Source organism: Dendroctonus ponderosae, unplaced genomic scaffold, assembly GCF_020466585.1.
Source record: "Dendroctonus ponderosae isolate FM_Combo_2020 unplaced genomic scaffold, Dpon_F_20191213v2 Dpon_F_20191213_2, whole genome shotgun sequence".
Lineage (NCBI taxonomy): Eukaryota > Metazoa > Arthropoda > Insecta > Coleoptera > Curculionidae > Dendroctonus > Dendroctonus ponderosae.
In genome coordinates this window covers 17,903,134-17,914,409 of record NW_026018165.1, presented here as the reverse complement: position 1 = coordinate 17,914,409, position 11,276 = coordinate 17,903,134, and the positions used below count along the sequence as shown (strand labels likewise).

Sequence of the window (11,276 nt, the reverse complement as noted above, 5' to 3'; positions counted from 1 at the left end):
TCTAGTCCGACCGTATCGATATACTGGCACGGGCTCAAACTCATCTGCTAGAATATAGAATAGCATCATTCCAACCTGTCAAGAACTGTGAGTTTGGGCTGATCAATCAAAGTGGATTTCAGCGGATTGAACTGATCGAAAATAACGTTATTCACGATTATCGCTGAAAGTCGAAGTCAATAAGGATTACCCTAACATTTGAACTTAAACAAAAAATCTACCGACGTCAAGTGTTGAATATTCGCCGCAAAGTCCTGCTGGGTATTTTATCGTCCCCACTTGACTATACCTTGCTTCAACTACGTGCAATGAACTTTCAAGAGATCAGCTGTTGGCAGGATGCTGTGTTAGATCTTAGTTGCTGCGCTAAAGCTTCCATACATTCACTTCTTCTTGGGCAGTATAATGAGTAGGCAATTTATCAGCTGTTCAAACCACTCTAGGAAATTTATTTTTTGAGGCCTGCAAAGTAGTTGAAAAACCGCCGCGGTTGCAAACACATACAACTTGTCCAAATGTACACGTTGGTGTATCAAGAAAATTTAAAAAATGCAAGCAATACAAAAGAAAGAAAATGGGCAAAAAATATTGATAGGGTTGATTTTATTGAAACTACGATCGATGCAAAATTCAATAATTTTAATGAACGCTTTGCATCGTCACCATCATATCAATAATAAAGAAACCCTTGACAACGTCACCAGTTGTTTTCCCCACAGAATATCCCCCAGGGATGTTCTGTGTTGTTGCGCCTACCAGGGTTGTGGTTTGGGTGTGTCCCGCCTACCAGTGTTGCCGCTCTCGCCGTGGTCGCTCCGTTTTACCAGGATTTTTACAATATATTGAGTAAAACTGCCGTTTGGTCAGCACAATATAATCGGCTCGTTCACGCTCACCTTTAGCGAGACTGCCACAGTAAATGTGGGCGCAGGTCGTATAAAGAGCAGAACAAACGAGGAATAGAGAAAAGAGTTAAGATTGACGAGACGATGGCCGGTTATACTGGTTTACTTGGCCAGTGTTTTATGTGTGCTCCTTGGTCAACGCGATCAATGCGTTTTTCAACCTAAGGAACCCGAGAACTGCCAATTTTTTTATTTATTTTATCGACGATTTAGAGGAGCAAACGGCGATTTTTGAGAGTTTTCACACCGTCGTCGATCGGTAAAAACTGATGAAAAAATGCAATACACAGTGGGCAGCAAGTGGATTTGTTCATTATATTTCAAACATTGTTTCTTGCTCATGGGTGATGGGCAACTGTCCCAGACCAGTCCTAACAAAACGGAATACAAATAGCGCATTATGCATAAATTACCTACGGCCATTAATATTCCAACTGAGTAGTTTTTTTCAAATCAGGTATCAATATGAATTTATTGTTAGTATCGTGTTGTTTATAAGTGTTGCTACATTCCTACGCCGTTTTCATAATATGAATATGGTGGCCTTTAGCATACCAAAGTGGCAATATGTTGTTTTGAAACAGCTTTGGAAGTATCAAAAAACAATACTTTGGCGTCCGACTTGGCAATTTTGGAGGAATTTTAGGCAAACTTGCCAAACGCGCAACTAAATTATGCAGGTTAGATGAATGACAAATGCCCAATAAAATTTACTCAACCATGTAAACCATCAAGGATCCGAGTAGTAGTAGTGGCCATAAAGTAGGTACAATATTGACTTGATGAAAATCAGCCCACATTTCGCACTTACTTAAATCAACATTTAAGTAGCTGAATCTACATTTTCAAATAAATCGTTTTGGGTCTCTTTCGCACCTCTAATCTCAATACTTTGGCAGATCAGTTTGCCCGGATGTTTTGCAGGTCGTAAACCTCTGAGATATTTCGGGTCCCTTTCGCTTACTTTATATCCGATCTTAAATCGATTCCAAATGATGTATTTTTAACTTGTTTTGCCAAATTTTGCCGCTAAAACACTATTTTTGGAATCTAAATATGGAATGTAGGTTTATTTATGATCTAACTTTAACCGGGCAAAATGGTATTGCGAAATTATCCACATCCTCTCGGCAGAATGGCAATTTCTCATCTGCTATCAATGGATAATGTACGCGAGTTAAAAAAAATATTTACCGTTTTGTCAAGTGATCGCAAAGAAACGCTTGGTTGTTGAAGATCTTTAGCAACCAACCTAAGGTTCCATTTCAATGTGTCTCCTTCCTTAGAAACATTGTCAGCCTCCTGTGTGCTCACATAATCAATTTCGACCAACTGGACAGTGGAAACTTCCACTGCCGAAGAGAAAGAGAGAACAGTTACAACTCTTCATGATTCTCCAATATAGTGTATTCTTGATGAAACGTTTAGAGTGGCGTTTGTTTAGATCTTAGCAAATTAGGGCGGAAGTCGATTTTCTGACAAACAAGGTAAAGAGCAAATGCAACAAAGAACGCAGTTCAAGCCGAAGCGAGTTGAAGATGATTCACTTCTTGGACCCACAGCGACCGGATTACTCGCAAAGAATAGACTGTGCCAACATCTGAATCACGCTGCCCGCGAGCTGAATACAAAAGCAAAAAAAAATCGTAATTACATAAAATGAATCATTAGCACTCTCGACTGGGCTGCAAGAAGAAAACGAAAAAAGCCAAGATGTCCATTACTGCTTTGTTACACACATTTAATTTAACTGTTTCGAAAAACAAGCACACGAACGCCACCAGCTTTGGGGCCAATAAAGGATATTAGCACATGTGAATGCAAATTGACGTCGTTATTTTCTTTTTATGGGGCGTAATTTTTAGTACGTTATTTATTGGGCCAATCAATAAATCAAAAAACATCGCTTAAGCGCAGTCGATCCCTTGACCATTCAAAAGAAAACATATTTAGCGTATTGCTGGCTTAAACGGTCGAAAGGTATAGAAGAACATAGAGGGTAAACACTGGAAGCGACCATTGAACAACAACAATATAAAATAACCTCTTTCTTCTTCTTCTTTGTTGCCAAAAGTCATTTGTACTTTCAATAGCAAGTATCTGAAAATTAAACCAGATTTTTTTAACAGTGTCTAGCAATTGGCCTCCTTCACCTCGTGGGAATAAATCAGGTGAAAATGTACCGAACAAATTAGATTGATTATTATGAAAGCCGTAAAATGCATTGACGTATAGACCACATTAGCACCCATACGCAAAATCTAAAAGTATCCAATTTTCAGCCAAAAATAGAGTAAAACATACATATTCGCTTGGGTAAGCTCGCTTTATTTATATCGCATTGATTAACTCCCAATTAGCCCAACACCTGTTTTGCTAATTTTGGCACATAACCACTAATTGCATGATAAATGTACGGAGTATTAGAAAAATTGGGCATATTTCGTCAGCTGACTCTAATTGGTGCTGATCAAATTGCAAACAGAATTTCGTATTTTCTTTAATTAGCATCGCACTTTGGGTGGAGCTCAGCATAAGAAGCTGAAGTTTGCGGTGTTTGGCTACCAATTAGAAAATCGATTACACAACTTGGCATCGTATGGGGCGGGAAAACATTAGACGAGTAGAAAAAACCATTTGCTTTTTATGTGAGTAGCATAATACTGCGGTGTAAAAGGTTACTTTCATAATAAGAGCATAAACAGCCGGGAAATTTTGATTTGCAAAACGGTAACCAGTCATTGAACCATTATGCAATCCGAATCATATATAAGGCGCAACAATAGTGTGGGTGCCTACTGCATTTTAAAAGCCCCATTATGAGCCTCAGAAGAATCAGCCAACGAAAGCAGGAGACAATTCTCCTAATTCCAGCAAGGCCCAAGCTAGCAATCCCTAATAGCTTCGCACAGAACACATGGGGACACACGAAATTCACAGGATGTTCACGCTCCATAAAAATAAATCAACCCCTGCATTTCCTGCGGCCCTACGGAAGGCATTTCGAATACTTTATGGTGTGAGACGTTCTACGCAGGAGTGACTGCCTTTGTTCTGCGTACATGTATAAAATATTCGCAAACGAATGGGGAACGTTCAAACTTTCTGGCTCAAAGCTGGTTAATGCTACCACTAAACGTAATTTGTGATGAGTTTTTCATCGGTAAACTCTTAAGCGGGTTCGTTTTCATCGAAACCCCAAATCTGCTATTTATAAAGTGGCGGACATTCATGTGGAGTTATGGAAAAGGAGCTAATTAATTAACTGCCGGCTCCCAACTAGTGAACCAAAATATTCCGAAAACTTCACTCACTTTGAGATTTTCGGTAGTTATCAATACTCTATATAAATTCAGAGTGAAATCTTGGATAGAGCGCCACATAGGGGCACTTTTGCGTCGAAATCTATGAGTTGAGCGCAAAAATGTCAACAACAGAACATGTTAGACCCTGCAGAGCCGAACTTATAAAACCTTCTCCAACCAAATTGCTTATTCTATTGGCTTGACACGTAAGAAGCAACATCAATTATTATGTATGTAAGATAACCATTCGTCTAAGAATGCTGCTGAAAAATGCATAAACGTTTTGCGTCGTAGCCCAGTCGCGATTTTAAAATACCACTTAAGCTCGTGTGCTAATTTATGCTCATTTCCATATAACTCCTAGTAGAATAATAGGAACAATCTTCCGCATTATAATAGTGTAACTTGTATTTTGGGATCAGCCTTGAGCCGCGTTTAGCTAGGCTGAGGTGCTGGTAAAGTCGCAGTTTCGTATTTTGACGGAGCCGGAAAAAAATCGGGTCCCTGACCCAGTAGACCTGGATTTATTAGATTTTAAATGTAGATTTTCAAATTATCATTAATTAATTCAGTTAATTCATTAGGGATCACTGGAGGGGTGACGAAAAATCCACACGACAAAAACAGTTTTAATAGGAAATGGATTGCAAGCGACCGCACTGTATGTGTATTTTTTATTTTTTTAACTCATTTCTTCGAGTGAAGGTGCGCATAATATGTATGTATGCATTCGCGCTGATTTCATATCGCATATCTGCTGAAACCAATAAAATGAAGTACATACTGAATAAACAGCAATGTTGGTGAGCTTTCACCAGGGCTTTATTACTAACTATGCCGCTTCTGGAACTTTTCAGTGAGTATGTGCAATTCCATTACTTTCCGGGATTATATATAATGCAGTTTGGTAGTGAATTCAGAACGACTTTAAAAGTTTTGCTTAGGATTTCAAAAAAGTGTTGCGCGAACACATTTTGCATCGCGTTTTCCGAAAGTAAATTTCTCAGACACGAAAAATGCGCTACAAAAATTAAACACATTTTCTTTTTTCGATCGATATCCGACAGGAARCCGCTCCAAAGCCAAACTTATTTGAAATCAGCAAAGCAAAGAGACAGCAATATAAAGAATCCGAAAACTTCACTTGCTTGTCGGAAAACTAAACTCAGCTCAAGCKAAAAGATTTGCAGATTAACGATCATTCTTACCAGCTTTTTCCAAGCTGGCGCCCTGTCCTCCATTTTCTACCCAAACTACCGCACTTCCTCTGTATTTCTATTCTATATTTCCCATCTAATGCGATTATAGACCGATTGTAGGTGGCAAACTGAACATTCATACACCTTTYCGAGAAAAAAAGMCMCCAGAACTACAGAATAAACAYGATTATAAKCATCAAACTGTGCAATCAATGAAAGTGGAGCAGATTTAAGAACGCAGAATCTAAGTAAATTAAGTTTTGCTAGGAAGCAAATGAAGATTTGGCTACAAAAAGCTCAAATTGTTTGCTGCTAAAGCATGCCTTCATTGCAACAGTTATTTAGTCAACATTCCGACGTCCTCCTCATATGAAAACCGAACGAATCAATGTTTTGAACTTGCTGTTGCCTCATCAAATAAATATTGAGTGAAAGCTGCAAAAGTGACAAAAAACATCCACTTTCAATGACACACATTTTGTGAGGACCACTCTGTATTTTCTACTCGGCAAACGCGAATAAAATATGATTCAGTACCTAAAAACAATTGCATTTAGTTTCCCTGAGGTAAACCTTGGAGCTCGGAAAATGTGGCATTTGTATTGATAATTTAATAATAAAACAAATAGCGTCTTTTGCCTTGGCGCCATTCAAAGCAAATACATTTGCTTTAAAATCGGTGTTTTTTGTTCGAAAATTGTCATTGGTTTAAATGCAAATTCGAGTAAATATTGATAAGGCATTTGCATATCTGCGGTCAAGATGTGAAAGCTTGATGGCATATAGTTCAACTGGCCAAATTTAATGAGCTTGGCGACATAAATAAGCAGTTTTTGCTAATTTCGCGTCTAAATTATAACAATCATTATAATTTGTATAATTTTCCTTTTCCGGTGGAGTTATTTGATTGGTTAATTTCGCTATTTGCGCCGAAGGAACTGGGAAATGCAGAAATAACACATTTCTTCCTTCTCGATTAAGATACGAAATCGCAAATTCCCCACAGTGGTCCGACATTTTCTCGCTTTTTGCAATGCGCGGTAGAGAAATGCTTCACCCAAAGAGACGATAAATTCGCATCGTGATGAATAACTAAGCAACCTCTCCTTCGGCAGAGAAAAATCGACTGCTTTGATGCGGTATCGCAACATGGAAATACGGTAATTTGATAAAAATATTGCGGAAAATCAAAATACCAATACAAAATTGTAGGTGCTTCTCTCTCTGCTATTGAACAGTTGTGGTGTCACAGTTGGGCTGATTTCCTGCAATTAAACAAACATCATTATTTATAATAATTAATTAAACAAAACCATTTATTTTTTTGCTCAGATGAAACGGGAAAAATGGTCGATTCCATTGCAACGAACGATGCGATAGAAGTCTATTAGCATCCCCACATTTCGCCAAAGATGATAAATACTGTGTATAGGCAAAGATCGAAAATGATACATCACAATTTGATTAGTAGTGAACTTGTATCGAGAAGGGGGCTGTCAAATTATAATGTTTTTTGCAGCCCATTTTTCAAGAGGGTCGCAGTCTTCTTGCAACGCTCACGCAATGAATCACCGCAGCTTTTTCGGATAACCGAATTAAGTTGAGCATTTTTGTCGCTTTTAATTAGACCAAATCGGGTTTATAAAACTGGCAATTTATCAGGGGTGGTTTTTAATAAGTTGATAGTTAAATGGCGCGGCTATTAAACCAGTTAATTTATGGAACCCGATTGTTTTTCGTTTGGGTTTTTTCGATGTTCTATTGCCAAATTTCATATATTTTTTCAATATTTCAAGTGATTTGAACCTACTTTTTTACATTTGAAGAGGCTCTTCCATAGAATCCCTAAATGCGTTTGGCATATTAAATATTAAAATTTTCTCAAAATGTCTTAAATTTTACATCATTTTCATCTCCGAGAAATGCATCGAACTTATTAAAAAACATCCTAGAAGTTTGAGATCCCAAATAATAGACTTTTCGGCACATTTTAAACGTTTTTGAGCATTCACGATCTTTAGCCGACGATTTCCTTCTGATTATTGACCCAAACACATTATAAATGCATATTTGTGACTTTCTCACGTCGAAAGGAATCGATTGAGCTCAAAAAACAGGCACGTGAAATTTTGATTTTTCGACCGAAATTTTTCCAAGAGTGGGGGTCGATTTTTTGAAAAAATGAAAATGTTCTCAAAATGTCTTAAATTTGACATAATTTTAAGCTCACTGATGCGAGAAATGCATCGAACTAATTGAAAAACGTGCTAGATGTTTCAGATCCGAAATAATGGAGATTTTCGGCACATTTTAACGTTTTTTGAGTGTTCACGATCTTTAACCGACAATTTCTTCCTCATTATTGACCCAAACGCTTTATAAATGCATATTTGTGACCTTCTTACATCGAAAGGAATCGATTGAGCTCACAAAACACGCATGTCAAATTTTGATTATTTTTAGCCCAAATTTTTCCAAGGGTGGAGGTCGATTTTTTGAAAAAATGAAAATCTTCTCAACATGTCTTAAGTCTTGCATCATTTTCAGCTCAGGGACGCGAGGAATGCATCGAACTCATTGAAAAACATGGTAGAAGTTTCAGTTCCGAAATAATAGACATTTTTAACATTTTCATCAAAAATGGTTTTACGAAGCAAAATTTGCCTCGTAATTTGCCAAATCTCAGTGTTTTATGTCTAAGGAAATACAATAAAAGCTTGTCGTAAAAATGATAGAAAATTATTCTCTTTGCTTCAGACAGCAAAAAACCTTCAGAAGAATTTCAATTCTTGAAACAGACAGAAGAAATACGCGAAAATTTCTGCGCTTAAAAGTGACTGGTATCGCAACTGTTCTTGAGCCATAAGTTCTTGCACTTCAAAGGCGAAAAATTGAGCATTTTAATCAATTTCACTCAAACTGAATGCAGCAACTTAAAATTCCACTTTTTCAACAAAATCTTCTTCTATGTTAAGAAACCCTTGAACGCTTCCATATGCGTGTGAACTGTCCAATAAACTGGCTTAAAATAGCCGACTTCAATAAACATGTGCTTCCATTCAGCGTCACCCAGAGGCAAATTTTCTGTTAAAAAACGAAAAGTCGACGAAACTAGATTTGACTTGAGCTACTTTTTTGATCCAATAGCACGGTACCAATCTTCCATCTAATTTAACCGAGCACGGACTTTCTCCATTGTATAACAATTAACCGATTGTACTGTGTTATTTGGTGTGTCTCTCGGGTCAGGCTAAAGCGCGCCCTCCATTGTTATCCTCGTTTTTCTTCCATAAAAAAAATGTTATTCGCCTCGTGACAAGATCAATGGGTGTACAGACCGAAGCCCGGCGTTTCCAAAGTTTAGCAACAACAATGAAAAATTGACATTTTCATAGGACTAACGAGCAGAAAAAGTGCATTGTCGAGCTCAAAATGGCATCTTATAATTGGAATAAAATTGAAACACCAACCATCGATCTGTCCTGCGGATCCAGCAGAAAGCCGATCGAAAAGTGTATCTATAAGTTTGTTTTTGCGTGCGGGCAAACATCGCTTGAAAGCTGTGCAAACGCATACAGCGAATAATAATTTGAACATTTTGGCTGCTGATATTTTTGAGTGAACCGTCAAAGTTATTTTTCACGAATTAATAAACTTTATCGAATGCGTCTAGCGACAACAGACCAGACTCAAGTTATCACAGAAACGTGCCAAGACTTGTCCTCAATAAATATTTTTTTGTGGCGCTGACCTTTCTCCCACGCCTTTATCATCATATTCTGTTTCCCAAAGCTCAATTTTTAGCATTTTGGCCAATAAATAAGAAGCAAAAGCGTGCGGATTTCTGAAATTCAATCATAAATTCATCCAAGTGAATGAAAATTCGGTTTTTTTATCCCCAAGGTTTGTCAGATGAAAATGTCCAGAAACAACACAACAGGCAGGAAGTTTAAAAGCGGGAAATATAACGAAGGGATTTTTTAGCTGCTTAAGAGGAGAAGTTTTGGACAGTAAAAGGTCTTCTTCAAGAAATCGATGCAAATGCATTACATGAAACAAACAATCACAGGCGCAGATGATTAAAAACGTAGAACCAAAAGAAAAACAAATAATGTACAATAGACTATGTTTTCTCAAGGAAGAGTAGCGCAAAAATTTGCTTAAAATTAGTATAAAACTGAATAATAATGCGTTTTGACTGGGATGAAGACCTACGATAGCTGGCAATAGTGCGCTAATTAATGCTAATAATTTAATAAGCTTTGTATGAATTAATGACAAAACAGTACCGGGTATATACCAAAGAACCGTTACAAATAACTGATAAATACGCCAGTGCAGGAGACACCCGATATATTACAGGATAAGATTAACAGACTCTGAAACCAATTAAGCAGCTCATTTCTTTCATCTCAATTTTTCAACCTTAGCAACTTACGTAATGTAATTAATGTGCTCTCAAAAAGCTCTTCATGTAAATTGTAGCGCATTTCTTTAATAACTTAAAAGCCTCTATGGATAGCAAACAGGATGTTGTTTTTGTTCAGTTTTAATTAAATCAATTAGCCACGGCGCTCCAGATATTCATCAAGAGATGAATTTCACGCTCATTCGGGTAGTGGATGTCATAATTTTTCATTTAGTTAGATGTTGCGCTTCTAAACACGAAACTAACTTATTTGTAGTCGCTTGCGAGGCGAAGCACGGATATAAATATTATTAAATCGTGATTTAATAGCGGGAATTGAGTCGGTGTGAAAAGAAAAGTGAGTTTTTTAATTGCCCCATTTTGCCATATTGTTGTCTCATGTTGAAGCACTGGGGATTCATAAATTCGGCAAAAAGTCGCCAATTTACAAAACAGGTTTTGATTTGATGAGGCAAATTAAATATAGCAAAACGTCTATAAATTAAAAAAAACCAGTCTGTTGTCACACCGATTGAAATTAAATCATTATGTTTCAATGATTGTATCCGCATTTTGCTCAACACTTCCGGGCGCCGTTATCTACAACGAACATTAGTAGGTACACAACAACAGAATGGTAGATGGTTTAATTTGCGGTTATTTTAGTTACTGCTGGAAAGGCATTCAACATATTATTACTAAAATATTCAGGTATTCTTTGCGTGTTTTTGTCCAAGGAGGTACATTAACTAAATTATTCACGTCGATTTTAGGGGGCAATGTGATGTCGAAAATAATGCAATAGATAGCCGAAAAGACAATAAATATTTCCTATTGATTTCCCATTTGTAAACGTTATAATGCCAGTATGTACATGCCTTAAATAAGTTTATTTTCTCCATTATGAGACGGTGTTTGTGTGCTAAGAAGTAATAGTGTATGACAAGTTTTGGGAAAAAAACTGGTATTTATTCAAACAATATTTCGACGACAAAACATTTAACTAACGACTTCGAAGTAATTTAAACCAATTTTCCATGTTAATTAGTAGATTATCTATTAGTGTCATCATCAACCGAAAACGTTTCTAAAGACATTAAAATTATCGTCTGCGGCATCTTTGCAGACAGTTCACACAAATAGGACCGAATTGATGATGTTAGATGCATATCGGAAAGGATCGTGTCCAAATTTCATAAACCACAGAAATTATCGAAAGCGTACATGCAAATGAGGCCAAATTAATAAAAACCTCAGAACAAAAAAACTCTTTGTCCAACTACGGTATATCATGCAAATCACTCTATACTGCTATAGCATTAACAATTGGTCGACTGTTAAACCACATAGAGGCGCGAGTTTTGATCATCTAGGGTTCATTGAGATCAATTTTCGTGTTGTAAAGCTTAAAATAAAGTTTATAGTAAGACAGTGGCTAACCCAAACAAACCTGAAAATA

At 37.0% G+C, this 11,276-nt stretch overlaps 1 long non-coding RNA gene across 3 annotated transcripts in view; it reads right to left on the bottom strand.

Moving 5' to 3' along the window:
- Positions 1–6,516: 6,516 nt before the first annotated feature.
- Positions 6,517–11,276, bottom strand: part of LOC109545317 — a 16,198-nt gene continuing 11,438 nt past the window's right edge. For all 3 annotated transcript variants that reach the window (XR_007280956.1, XR_007280957.1, XR_002172656.2), the window contains exon 3: positions 6,517–6,674. This is a non-coding gene — a long non-coding RNA (uncharacterized LOC109545317). The remainder of the gene's footprint in view (positions 6,675–11,276) is intronic.